This window comes from Octodon degus, unplaced genomic scaffold (genome assembly GCF_000260255.1).
Source record: "Octodon degus isolate 3935 unplaced genomic scaffold, OctDeg1.0 scaffold00032, whole genome shotgun sequence".
In the NCBI taxonomy this organism is placed as follows: domain Eukaryota; kingdom Metazoa; phylum Chordata; class Mammalia; order Rodentia; family Octodontidae; genus Octodon; species Octodon degus.
The window spans coordinates 1,093,631-1,106,405 of record NW_004524608.1 but is presented as its reverse complement, the minus strand read 5'-3'; the positions used below and the strand labels follow the sequence as shown (position 1 = coordinate 1,106,405).

General features: G+C 53.0%; 1 protein-coding gene across 5 annotated transcripts in view; it reads right to left on the bottom strand.

Moving 5' to 3' along the window:
* The window catches only part of Mef2d (myocyte enhancer factor 2D), a 35,565-nt gene extending 29,281 nt beyond the window's left edge, over positions 1-6,284 (bottom strand). For 2 of the 5 annotated variants that reach the window (XM_004629731.2, XM_023713819.1), the window contains exon 1: positions 324-677. The gene's annotated coding sequence lies outside the window, so the exon portion shown is untranslated. Of the gene's footprint in view, positions 1-323; positions 680-6,196 lie in introns of those variants that run through there. The other 3 variants (XM_023713817.1, XM_023713818.1, XM_023713820.1) reach the window with 3 other exon arrangements.
* Between the last annotated feature and the right edge of the window lie 6,491 nt (positions 6,285-12,775).

Below are 12,775 nucleotides of genomic sequence, written 5' to 3'. Positions count from 1 at the left end.
ACTGAAGACCCCCCTCCGTGGACGGCGCCCCTGCCCCGCGCGCTAGGAGGCCGTCGTCACCCCGAACACCCGCAGCCGGCGCGCCCCCAGCCCGCTCGCCGCCCCACCCAGAGCCTGCAAGCCCCGGGGACCTGCAGCCCAGCGAGGTCCCCACTGCGACTCCCCACACACATTCCCCTCGCGATTTTCCGCGCGCCGCGACTCCTGGCCCGCGCTGCCGGGTTCCACGGAGGGGGACGGTCTAGACCCCTCCACCCCGGCCCCACGACGGGTGGGGGAGGGGGCCTCTTAAAGCAGTAGGCGCCCTATTTTTCTCCACTCACCAGCCCCGCAGAGGGGAATGAGGTGTCACGGCAGGGAGCGGGCGGCCCTGGCCCCGAATCCGGTGGTTCTTCAAACCCGGGAAGCCGCGGCACCGGGCGGGGGAATCACAGACGAGGCCGACGTCCGCGCGGGCCCTGGGCGGCGCCGGGGGTCCGGGCCCCCGTCGCGCGCGCAGGAGCAGGCAGACGGGAGGCGGACGAGCGGGGGACCAGGGCTGAGCGCCCGAGTCGCTCCGACTGTTGTTGATATTTTGCTTCCTTCCTCCTTTCGGGATCCAAAGGTAACTCCTCCAGCCCCAGGGATTCGAGGCCGACGTAGGCACAGCTCAGCCTAGCTTGAGGGGCGGGGCGTCCGGGAGATGGACAGGGGGTGCCGCCAACGGGAGGGATTCATGGGGGCGGGAGGCGGTGCCCGTCTTGGGGGCGGGCCCAGGGCGCGGCTCCGCCCCTCGCTTCCCGGGGCGGCCGAGGCGGGCCGGCCCCTACCCCACCCGCCGCCTCCCGAGCTTGTCCGCGGTGCCCCGAGCGGCGGATCCCTCCGCCTACTGGGAGGGAGGGTGAAGCAAAACCCGGAGACCTTCCCGGGAGGGGCCAGCCCCCGCGGGGCCCTACGAGCTGGCCGGACAGCGCGGCCCTTCAGCTCCGCGCTCCTGGAGGTCTTCCCGGGGAGGCTGACGGCTACGCGCACACGACCTGGCGTCGCGCCCGCCCTGGCCCGGGAGAGTTGGGAGGTGGGGGTCTAAGTAGGTGGATGCAGGGGAAACTAAGTAGCAAACAGGCTACGTTCCCCCTACTTAGAGTGTGACAAAGCTCCACTTAAGAGACCACGTTCTTTCGAGGGGCGGGGGTTCTACCTGGAGAGCTCGGTTGCTGCTTCAACCAGTGACAGCCCCTTCTCTGCTAGGCACGGCTGGGCAGACGCCCAGCAATTTAAAGCGACAGCTCATCGTTTTAGGGTGACCTAATCTTCAGGGCTGTGGGCCCCTGCTCTTTTAAGCGGAGGGGGCAATTTAAAGGGGCGGGACCCTAGGCCCCCACTACCACTTCACAGGAAACACCCAGAAGTGCCTTATTAAAGAAGCAGTAGCAGCGCTTTTAAAATAATATTTTTTCAAATTCCTAGTTGCCTCAGGGCGTGGCGAATGTTAAGTGCCTTACAACAAGAATGTGGGTGTCCTGGTCCCGGACGACTGGCCCATCAGGCTTCCTGGCCAGCAACCCTGATGCTTACAAATCCTGCTGCTGCTTTTTACCTGGAGCTTGAGGAAATGTTGGAATCTGGCTTAGATCTTAAAGAAATCTTGAAGAACAGAAGGCTGCTCAGTTCTTCACACACCCTGATTTCTATCATTCTAGCCCTGATTTTCCAGACAAAGACTCAATTCTGGGTTAGTGCTGAAGAGACCGACATATGTGGAAAGAGGAGCACGGCAGGGTGCTTAGGAACCCCAACTGTGCCACCTATGCGCCTAGGTTTAAGTGCTCACCCCTTATTTGAACTGTGAACCCAGCATATTATTTAACTTTCCTTCACCTCATGATCATCATGGACAAAACAGGGATGTGATAATAGTCCCTAACTCCCATGCATATAAGCAGACCACTTAGTACTGCTTAGTACAGTGCAGCACGCTGCATTACTTGAACTCAGACCATGGAGTTGAGGGTTAGTCTGAAAAGACCCCTAGGTCTTGCCAGAGGGAGGCAAGTTCCACAGATTGTTCCACAGATAGGCGGTATTTCTTCGGACAGGAAGCAAGCAAGCTCCTGTTTCCTTGGCCTCAGTTTCCAACATTTCCACCTGGGCCCTCTTTCAGGAAGTCTGATTTTTGGTGTCCCACTTTGTCCCCGAATGCAGCTTCTCAGTTCCTCATTGGCATGGGAGTTGGGGCCAACAGCAGAGGATGTCAGGGCTCCCTGCCAAGCAGGGCTAGCTTGCCCCAAAGACTTCAGGGTAAGCAGGGGGAGACCATCCATCCTTTTCCAAAGACTTGGAGAACCAGAACTTTGTGCGAGTGTTGAGGCTGTGGCAGTCACAGGATGGGAAAGTGCCCCCACCAGTGGGGAACCTCCCCTTACTTGTGGCCTCTATTTTTAGTGCTTCCCCAGGCTCTAGCTGGAGAAACCGTTTAGTCATCAGGGTGTTTATTTTCCGGCTGTTTCCGACGTCGGGAAAGCAGAATGTTGAGACTGGAGACATCCAAGGCTGCTGGAAAAGACTTCTTAGGAACAGGCTTGGGAACGCAGCCTTCAGCCCTTGGGTCCCAGATCCAAGGGGGGAGGGGTGCAGGGGGCAGAATGGGCATGGGGGAGCCAAGCCCCCAGGAGACCGAGAAAGCTAAGTTCTCAACCTGCCTCCAGTTGGGAGGCTTTCCAAGCCAGAGGACCCTCTGGCCCCAGCTCTATTTGAAGGATTCTCTCCAAAAACACAAGCAGCCCCAGAACAAATTCTTTCCCAGGGTTGATTCCCAGAAACCCCCTCCCCATCCTTCAGTGTGTCTCATGGTGAGCCTCCCTCCCGCCAACCACAGCTTCAGCCAATCTCCTGGTTGCAGCAGACCTGTCAGGGCTCTGATTGGCTGGCTGGTCCTCCTAGCCATGGAATGTTGGGTCCTGCACAAAGGAATGAGGAAGGAAGGTAAGTCACCTGGGGAGGGTATTAAAGGGCCCAGAACCTGAGGGAAAAGTGGAGGGAAAAGCTCTGGCAGTGAGTTGGAGTGTCCTGGACCCTTATGTGCTATTGTAACTCACTGAAGAACAGAGGAGGTGCTAATGCGAAAAGTGGCACTGAATTTGGAATACAAAGAAAGCTTCATGGAGAGGAACAGTAACAAACATCATGAAGTCTTGATTTCATAGAGGACTAAAAGTGTCCAGAGAGTAATGTTGCTGGAAGTCAGATGGAAATAAGGAGTTCCTGAAAGTGACCCAATACATCTTTTTTCTCCAGGGCCCTAGTTTTACCCTAGAATCCTCTGGGTTTAAAAGGACTGAGCAGGCTCAGATTCCTGGGTATCATTTTTGCTCCCCTACTTCTGATTACCTGTCCATCTAGAGAAAGATTACCTAGAAGTCCGAAACTGATGTAAAATTCCCTAGGAGCCAGACACTTGTGCCCACCAAAGTCTACCCCTCTCTGTAGTATTGTCTTTGTAAGTTTATATGACCGAAAGTAATCTATGTTCCCTTTATGTCCCCTTCCTAAACCTAACCCAACTTCATATGCAAAGTTTTTCCTCATCCTGGTTCCTCCCCACCCCCACCCCCGCGCCTTTTTTTTTTTTTTTTTTTAACCTGCCTGTTGTTTCATAATCCAGGGAACTGCTGAATGGCAGCCTCTCACCTGTCCCACTGCCATCTGGGCAATCTCTAACCCCTGTCACCACCCTTCTTATCCCTTCTACCCGCCTCCAGTTTATTTTTTATTTTTTATTTTTTTTTTTCAGAACTGGGGATTGAACCCAGGTCCATGCGCTTGCCAGGAAAGCGCTTATTCCACTGAGACATCTCCCCAGCCCCTCCTCCTCCAGTTTTTGAGTGATCAGCAGCAAAGGCTATAGTCTCTCCCCACATCTACTTCCTTGCACGGGAAGGGAAGGACCACTGGCAGGTGTTCCATAGTTCACTGCACACATTTTGCATGGACTTGGTTGGCACCCATTAAGCAAGCTCCATTCTGTGGATCATCTCAGTACACAGTACAGTCAGTATATTGACGTTGTGGTTTTCAATTTACTCTTCCCGACCAGCGTCTGAGCTGTTACATGACAGCAAACTAACTCAGCCTCGGTCTTCAGTGTCCTTCAGGAATAGCCCGGAAGGAGCAGAGCAAATGTGTTGCAGAAATCTCTGTGTATGTGCGTGTATACATGCGTGCGTGCGCGCATGTGCCGTTGTGCAGCTGCACTGAGATTATAAAAACTTTATTGAACACTTCTATTTGTCCTGAACTCTGCCAGCTCAACATGGGTGGGGGTCTGACCTGGGACCCCTACAAACTCCGCCTCTGGCCAGGGTTGGGATGGAGGGCAGAATCAGGAGAGTGTAGTCCTAGGGTGGACTGGCAGAGCAAGCCCGAACTCGGAGCCAGGGTGCCTGGGGCCAGACCTGGGGCAAAGGGCAGAGGCCCCACCCCGGACCTCAGGGGGCTGGGAGTGGGTGCCAAAGCCGGGTCCTGGGTCAATGCATCCCCCCACTTGAGCTCTCCGCCCCAGGCTGGGCAGGATGTGGTGGCAGCTGCAGTAGGGTGGGCAGGATGTGGGGGTGGGGGCAGCTGAAACGCAGCCTGACTGTCGTCTCCACAGCTCCTCCCTCCTTCTCTATTGCCCCCCCATCGGCCCCCTCCCGGTCACGTGCTCCCAGCTTGGGCACCAGCGGACTATTTCCCCCTTTCCGCGGAAGGACATAACAGGGCAAACTCGAGTTACCACAGACTCTATCTGCACCATGCCTTTTTCTGTAGCCCAGGACCGAAAGTTTGCCAAACACGAATTTCTTTTAAATCCCAGGTCGGCTAACTCGGGAGTGGCCCCTTTAAATGCAAATGAGCCACCTTCTTTCCCGGGTCCCCCACCCCCATTCCAACTTCGCTCCTCGTGCCCAGACTCCGCCAGCTGCCATTGACGTCACGCGTGCGTCAGCGTCGCCAGCCCAACCAGACGGCACGTGGGGAGAAGAAGGTAGCCTTAAAGGGCCAGCCACTGCCGGGCCGCGGGTTACCGCTGCGAGGGTTGATCTTGGAAAGAAGTAATGAAATGGTATGTGGGAAAATTTGTTGAAGCAGAAAAAAAAACCTGGGTAGAGTTTAGGAAGGACTTCCACAATAAGAGGGTGCAGTGTGTGTGTGTGTGTGTGTGTGTGTTGTAAACCAGGTCTTTCCTTTCCAGTTCAGAAGTTTGGGTATTTGCACCTGGAAGGAGAAGCAGAACAATTCTGAAGGTAAAGGAGGCTTTGTATTTAAGACTGATGATTTCTGGCTTTTCCTTATCCCTGCCACGCATGTCCACAAGTACAAGGTTCACTTCTGTTTTTCTGTTTCTGGCACCTGGAACAGAGTATATAGCAGGTACTCATTAAGTATTTGCAGAATGAGGGTATCAGTCTTTCGGGTCCCTGGCTAAGCCACCTCCTTTAAGAGGCTTTCCCTGGTTGCCCCACCCTGCATGTACAGCAGACAGATTCAGTGAAAGGCAGTCTCACCCTTCAATACAATAAAACAGTCCCTTTCTTCCCTGTGTTAGGGACTTCTGGCCAGTGGACGAGACCATACAACTTGGGATCTATAAGCCTGAGTTCCTACTTCGTTTATATTGCTACTGGGTTGAGTGACCTCCAACATATCTCTGTTTTATTGCTGTAACCCATGCATAGGACCAGTGTTACTTAGACCACACTTGCTGTGAGTGTTAGACAGGAGAGTTTCTGGGAGGCCCTTGTGTGGTACACATTGGCACAGCAAGCGCCCAGCAGCGGTGAGGAGTGGGTTTGCAGATACCTTCTCCACACACATAGGTTTAAGAATGAGACCCCTGCCTTACTGATGATGTATTCCCCATACCAAGCACAACCTGAGGCTCAGTGACTGGTTCCTTGAATGAATAAAGATGAACGAGTGAATGATTTCAGTCTTTTCCAAACTCTGACTTCTAAAACCACCTTGCGACTGTTACCCAAAGGGAGAAAACATTACAAATTCCCCTGCCCACTCTGCACCCCAGGTTTTACAAATCTGCGATAAACCCTCAAGGCAGTTGGGGTTCATCTCTGAATGGGACCCAAAGGTGCTGGGCAAACAAGCCGAAACTGATCTGTCTAAGGTGAGACAGGGATGCAGCTCTCCACTGAAAGGGAGTTGGAAGAGGGGAAATTCTTACCCAGACACTCATGCACCTTGGGCCTTTTCTCTTCTAACACCTTTACCATCCTTCCTCCACCAAGTCCTCTCTTCTCCCTAGCTCTGTGTCCCACTACTCCACCTCCACTCCCTCCCACAGCTGCCCAGTGATCTCCTGTCACCTGATCCAGAAGAGCAGGGCCACCTCCTCTTGGCTCAGCCTGTCTTTGCAGTTCTTTATCGATGATCTGGTTGTCAAAATCTGTCACTATCTCTGAAGTAGGAGGCCTGACAGACAGCAGAAGGCTCTTCCTGCCAGGGAGTAGCTAGGATCAGAAAGGAGCAGCAGTAAAAGCCCTGTCTTCTGAGTGGAGGGAGACTTGGGGACCCTCCCATGGCTGAGCCCTGGGGGTACATGTGGCTTCCCCCACTGGAATCTCCAGCAGGCATCCTTGGAGCCGGCTCCACCTTCTGCTGGGGTGGGGTGACACCCAGGAGCACTGTGTTCCAGAAAACCCCAAAATAACCTGCCTTCACTGTCCAGCTACTATTTCTGTCCATCTTACTTAATTATTCAAACCCAAGTTGGGGCGTGAACTATAAAAAGCTCTCCTACTTGGGGACCCAGGAGAGCTGGGAGACTGGCCAGGCTGCAACAGCAGCAGACCACAGGGTTTGGATGAGGTCATTTGAGTCTGACAGTCCCCTCTGTGCTGGTCCACCCGCAGCTGGAGGCAGGTTTTCAGCCACTGTTCCTGGAGTCATGTCTGGCCCTCTTAGCTGTCCCTGAGTCCCCTGACTGGCCTGGGAGCTAGCCCACCCCCCAACCCCACTCCTTTCGGCTATCCATTTTTTTAAAAAATTTTTTAAAATTAATGTGTGTGGGGGGGCAGCTCAGCCCACCAGGGGGCGGGGCGGGCTGGCATGTGGTGCTGGGGGATTGAACCACAGTCCCTGTGCTTTGCTGAGCTTGTTCTAAGTAGGTGCTTTAGACCACTGAGCCATCTCACCAGCCCTCAGCTGTCCATTTTTGTCCTGCTTCCTCCTCCTGGCTTCTTATCCCACAGATGGCATTGTCAGACCCCAAGCATCAGCAACCCAGGGAGGTGAGGTGGCAGAGGACAGGCGGGTGGATCTAGAGACAGGGAGATGGAGACCATGCCCTTGGCAGCCATTCACTGTCCACTGGAGGCAGAGAGACCTGTCTGGGTGGAGCAGTTCCCAGCTGTTGCCAGCACTGAGCTACTCAGCGCTCCACTTGGGAACTGTTGTTGCAGTTGAAGGGATGGCGGTAAGGCCACAGGAGGACTTCATCTTTCTTTTCTAGGCTTGATCTTCATCTCATTAGCCCCAGGTCCAGTCCAGTATCAGTTTCCACTGAAGCCAATGCCCAGCTCAGGCCAAGTAAAAAAAAAAAAAAAAACAACCAGATCTCTCCTGGGTTTCTTCTGTGACCCCTCCAGCTCAGGCCTCTCCTCAAAAGGGCGGAACAAGGAGTCATTGATAGTTGTACTGGCTACATGGTGTTGCCACGGTGACTGGCTCTCCGAGGTGGGCAGTCAGAGGACTCATGTTAGTAAAGGAGAGACTTGGAAGCTACACAGCCTGACAGGAAGAGGTACAAGAGAGGCTGGACAGCTGGAGGTGGTGGTTCAGGCCTGTCATCTTTCTGGGCGGCTAAGGCAGGAGGATTGCAAGTTGAAGTCTAGCATAGGAAACTTAGTGAGTTAGTGAGACCCTACCTCAAAAATTTAAAAAATGAAAAATGTCTAGGATATGACTGAATATGAAAGCCCTGGGTTTAATCCCCAGTACCACAAAAGAGACAGGTTGTGGCAGTCTTAGAGAGGTGGGCGCCATACATGTAGCACAGAAGTGACAGGATGGGCAAAGGGACTGGGGAGCATCAAAAGTGACAGTAGACTCTGAATATGAGAGACCAGGAGTGGCAGGCCCATAAGAGCACAGGTAGGAGGGGGTTCTCCACAACCAGGCAGAAGATGGGAAGGGGACCTGAGTGTGAAAAGAACCTTGGGTTTCACGTCGAGCCCTGCTTGGGGCTGTTTCCACACGCTCCCCTTCAGTAAGGTCCAGCCAGCTCGTCTGCAGCGGGTGCTGCTCCTAGAGTGGCCAGAGGAAGAGGCTAGATGTTGCTAAGCAACAGCAGGCCGCACACCTGGAGGGCTCAGGAGTGGGCCCGGCACTGCTTGTACTGGGAGGCAGAGAGATGGGGGTGGAAAATGAGCTGGCTGGGCAGAGTTCAAGGTCCCCTCTTCTTTCCCCCCATGAGGTGAGGAGAAATGATCAGCACTCTTGGGATCCCAGGGTGCTGGGCCTACGTGTTCTGAGCCCACCTGGTGACACGAAGCAGCTCTCTCCAGGGTAGGTAAGGTGGAGGTGAGCATCCTTTCCAGGACCAACCCTGTAAGAGGGGTGGAGGGATGTGGGCCAGAGGAAAGGGCAAAGACCAGCAGCAGAAACTTGGTGGGAGTGGACAGAGCAGAACCCAAGCTGCTGCGGCACAGGCCAGGCAGGCCATCACCCAGCTGGAGGGCCCTGCCCAGAGAGCAGGCAGCATGCCAGTGGGTCCCCCACCTGATTGGCTCTGTACTGGCATCTCAATGCCTCAGAGCTGACTTCTCTGCTATCTTTCACTAATTTTATTCCTTTTTAAAATTTTATTTTAGATTGACTGGGTTGGGCAGAGGTCAGTGGGGGTCAACAGTACGAGACCAAACCAGATCAACAAAGATTACTGAGAAAGACTGTTCTTTCTCCTTGGAGCCCTGTCACCCACCTGAGGGGAGCTGGGGCCTTCACTCTCTGTTAACAGAGCCTCAGCCGTCCCTGCTCTCTCCCTCCCCACATTGGCACAACTCTATCCAGAAGACAGCCCTTCACTCAAGATGTTTAGTAAGTGCTGGCTCTGCCCAATTCCTGGGAGGCCGAGAGGGGTGGGTGCACAGTGGTCCACACCATGCACCTCCTCAGCAGAGGTCACCTCCCTGTCTCGGCAGCTCCTCTCCCTTCAGACTCCATGCTGCACAGGCTGCACGGGCTTCAGTGCAATAGCCTGCCTGGCCGGATGTGGTGGCTCATCTCTCCAATCCTAATACTCTGGGAGGCAGAGGTTAAAGGATCACAAATTCAAGCCCAGCCTGGGCTATCAGGCTACTTTGTAAGGCTCTGTCTCAAAATAATAAACAAGCTGGGGATATAGCTCAGTGGCACAAGCACCTGCCTGGCAAGTGCAAGGTCCTGAGTTCAATTCCCAGTACCAAAAATCAAAATCAGAATAAATGAACGAATGGAGATGTAGTTCAGTACAAAGGCCCTGCATCAATACCTAGGACCACAGCAAAACAAACAAAAATAGTATCTTTTTTTTTTTTTGTGGCCAGCTCTGCCTACCCTGGGTCAGGGCTGGCACCGCATGTGGTGCTGGGGATCAAACTGTGATCCCTGTGCTTTGCCTAAGCTTGCCTAAACAGGCGCTTTAGACCGCTGAACTATTTCACCAGCCCCTAAAAAAGCATCTTTCTGTCAGCCTGGAACAGTCCCTAAATTCTGCAGGGCACAGGCTCAGAAGTATAGTCTTCCTCTGTCTCACACTTCAGACCTTCCCCCAGGATGTATTGCTCAGGAAGTAAGGAGCCAAGAGAGGTTTTGTTTTTTTTTTTGTTTTTTTTTGTTTTTTTTTTTTTGTGTGTGTGTGTGTGTGTGTGTGTGTGCAAAGATTTCTAATGTAGGGGCTGGGGAGATGGCTCAGTAGACTAAGCACTTTCCTGGCAAATGCAAGGGCCTGAGTTCAAAGCCTGGTTCTGGAAAAAAAAAAAAATCTATCGTAAACAGTGTACTTCTGACTTGGTTGCCATGCAAGAATGGATGCACCCTCTCCTTCCATCCTCTGTGAGAGAAGAAATGTAACCAAGGTTCAGGAAGGGCCCAGAGTCAGGCATGGTAGCCCATGCTGGAAATTCCAGCATGGAGGAGGGAGGCTGAGCCAGAAAGATCGGAAGTGTGAGTCCCACTTCCAGAACTTATCTTGAAATAAAAAATAAGCATTCCTAGGCTCAGTCCTCAGTGCTCCAAAAAGGTGTAGGGGATCACAAATCTTTAGGTATAATACCAGGAAGCCCAAAGCCTGGTAGAGGTCTGACTTCAGCCACATCTGTGACCTCAGCCACAGAGCTCCTCACTGTTCTCTTTCATTTCTCTCCTGAGGCACACGAGGAGTAAGGGAACCAAGGCTTGGAAAGCTGAGCAGAGCCTGTGGCCCCATTGGTTCAGTGGCTTTGGGTCTCCTCCCTGTCTAGTTGCCAAAGGCACAGGAAATTTGCACAGGCTGCCATGACAGCTGTGTCCCAGGAGCACAAGGGATTTGGGACCTTAGAACAGGAACCCCAATGCTGGAGGTAGAGATAAAGTAGGTTCTGATTGTTAGGATGGGCTCTAATCCCTACAATCATTTGGAAGATTGGAAAAGGAGAGTTTATCAGAAACAAATGGAGGTCTGCTGAGCCCAAGGTTGACAGAACTGCAGAGAATCCCCATTCTACTCAGAATCTTTTCCTCCTGGTTTGTACCCTAACAAGAGTTCTAGGTGACCCAAAGTTACCTTCAAGGTGGAGACATAGGCTGCATAGTGGTGGACACCTGTAATCCCAGCTACTCAGAAGGCTGAGGCAGGAGGATTGTGAGGAACTTAAAAGGCCTTGTCTCAAAACAAAATTTTAAAGAAGAGTTGGTGACAGTGAGATGGTGACACACTGCTAGGCTGAGGCAAGAAGATCTGTAAGTACAAGGCCAGCCTGGATTCCACAGTGAGTTCAAGGCCAGCCTTGAACTACATAGGAGACCCCTTCTAAACAACAGCAACAACAGGATTAGGAACACAGCTCAGCACCAGAATGTTTGCCTAGTAATATGAAGCCTGGGAGGTGGGTGCTTTTAAGCTGTCCTTGAATCCTAGGGACTCCTTGAGGGAGAAGGGAGGAGTATAAGACAGTTCTCTGACTCCTTTGCCCTTGGCCTTCTTTGTCTTGCTTTGTCAGGCTCCAGGCTTGGTTGTCTCTTGAGGAGCGGGGCTGCAGCCCAAGGAGTGTGGAGATCATGGGCTGAGCTAGGAACAGCTGTGCTGGGGGAAGGCCGTGGGTCTGTGCCGGCCGGCCGATGTGGAGCAGCCAGAGGAAGGCCCAGTGCTCGATGAGGCGCGGTGACACTGCCTGAGAGCAGTGTCCAGAACGGCAGGCCAGGTGTGCACAGAAATGCAGACGGTGTGTGTTAGTGCCCAGCGACACTCGGGTCTTGGAGCAACAGCAGCGTTACAGCCTGTAGCTTTGGGGACTGCCTGAGCTAGTCAGAGCGAACCAGGCCATGTGCTGGTGTCTGACAGGTTTGGGTCTGGAGTCTTCCCAGAGTGGTCTCACTTGCCTGGCACCTGGGCTCAGCATCCTGTGGTGTGGGGGGTTTGGAGCAGTGACAGCCCCCTTTTGCCCTGAGTCTTCACAGCACACAGGCTCAGATGACCAGGCTTTTTACAAAGAGGCCAAGGGCTCCAGGAACCTAGATCCTGAGATCAGGTACCAAGGGCAGTCCCATTGTTTTTGAGTGTCAGGCACAGTGCTTGTAATACCAGCACTCAAGAGGCTGAGGCAGGAGGATCACAAGTTTAAACGTAGCCTGGGTACCTTAGCAATTTAGCAAAACCCTGACTTAAAAATAAAAAGAGATAGGGAGCTCAGGAGTGGTGGTGCACACCTGTAATCCCAGCATTCTGGGGACTGAGGCAGGAAGATTGCTGTGAATTTGAGGCCAGCGTGGGCTACAAAGTGAGCTTAAGGCCAGTCTGAACTGCATAGTATAACCCTGTCTCAAAAAAACAATCAGTTGATCAATCAATCAGGCTAAGGGGTATCTCTTAGTGGTAAAGTACCCATGGGGGCAGTCACCAGTACTACAAAATAATACCAACAAACACTCCCCCCAACACCACACACAATATTATAGGACTGGGTAACTCATAAAACAACATAAACCAGGTTTAATTTGGCTTGTGGTTTTGTAGGTCAACATTGAGGGGCTGCACAAGAAGATGCATCCTTTTGTCACATGTTCAGAGGTGGCCCAGGGTGTGAAGTACCAGAGTCAAGGATGTGTGATGTGTCACTTCTTCTAATAAAACCACCAAGATTCAGTCATAGGGCTCCACCCTGAGGATCTATCCAACCCCAATCACCTCCCAGAGTCCCCACTTCCAGCCACTACAGTTGTGTCACAGTTCACCCACCTAATAATTGAATAAAGTTCAACATGGGAATCCCCAGGAGACACACATAAGCCACATCCACCACATAGTGACCAGGTGGTCACCCAGTGTTGCTGTTGTACCTTAGGTAAGGGAGTGACAGTCCTGCCTGGGTGTTAGGCTAGAGGACACAAGTGCCACCTCCTGGAGAAGAACGAGATTTGGAAAGAGCAGGTGGAATAGGAAACATCTCAGCCACTTTTGGAAAATACATTTGGCCACAGCATGAAGGCAGACTACAGAGAGCAAGCGCAGAAGGGACTGCGCCAGGGTCAACACGCTGACCTCTGTGGGAGGTCCCACAGCTGCCTA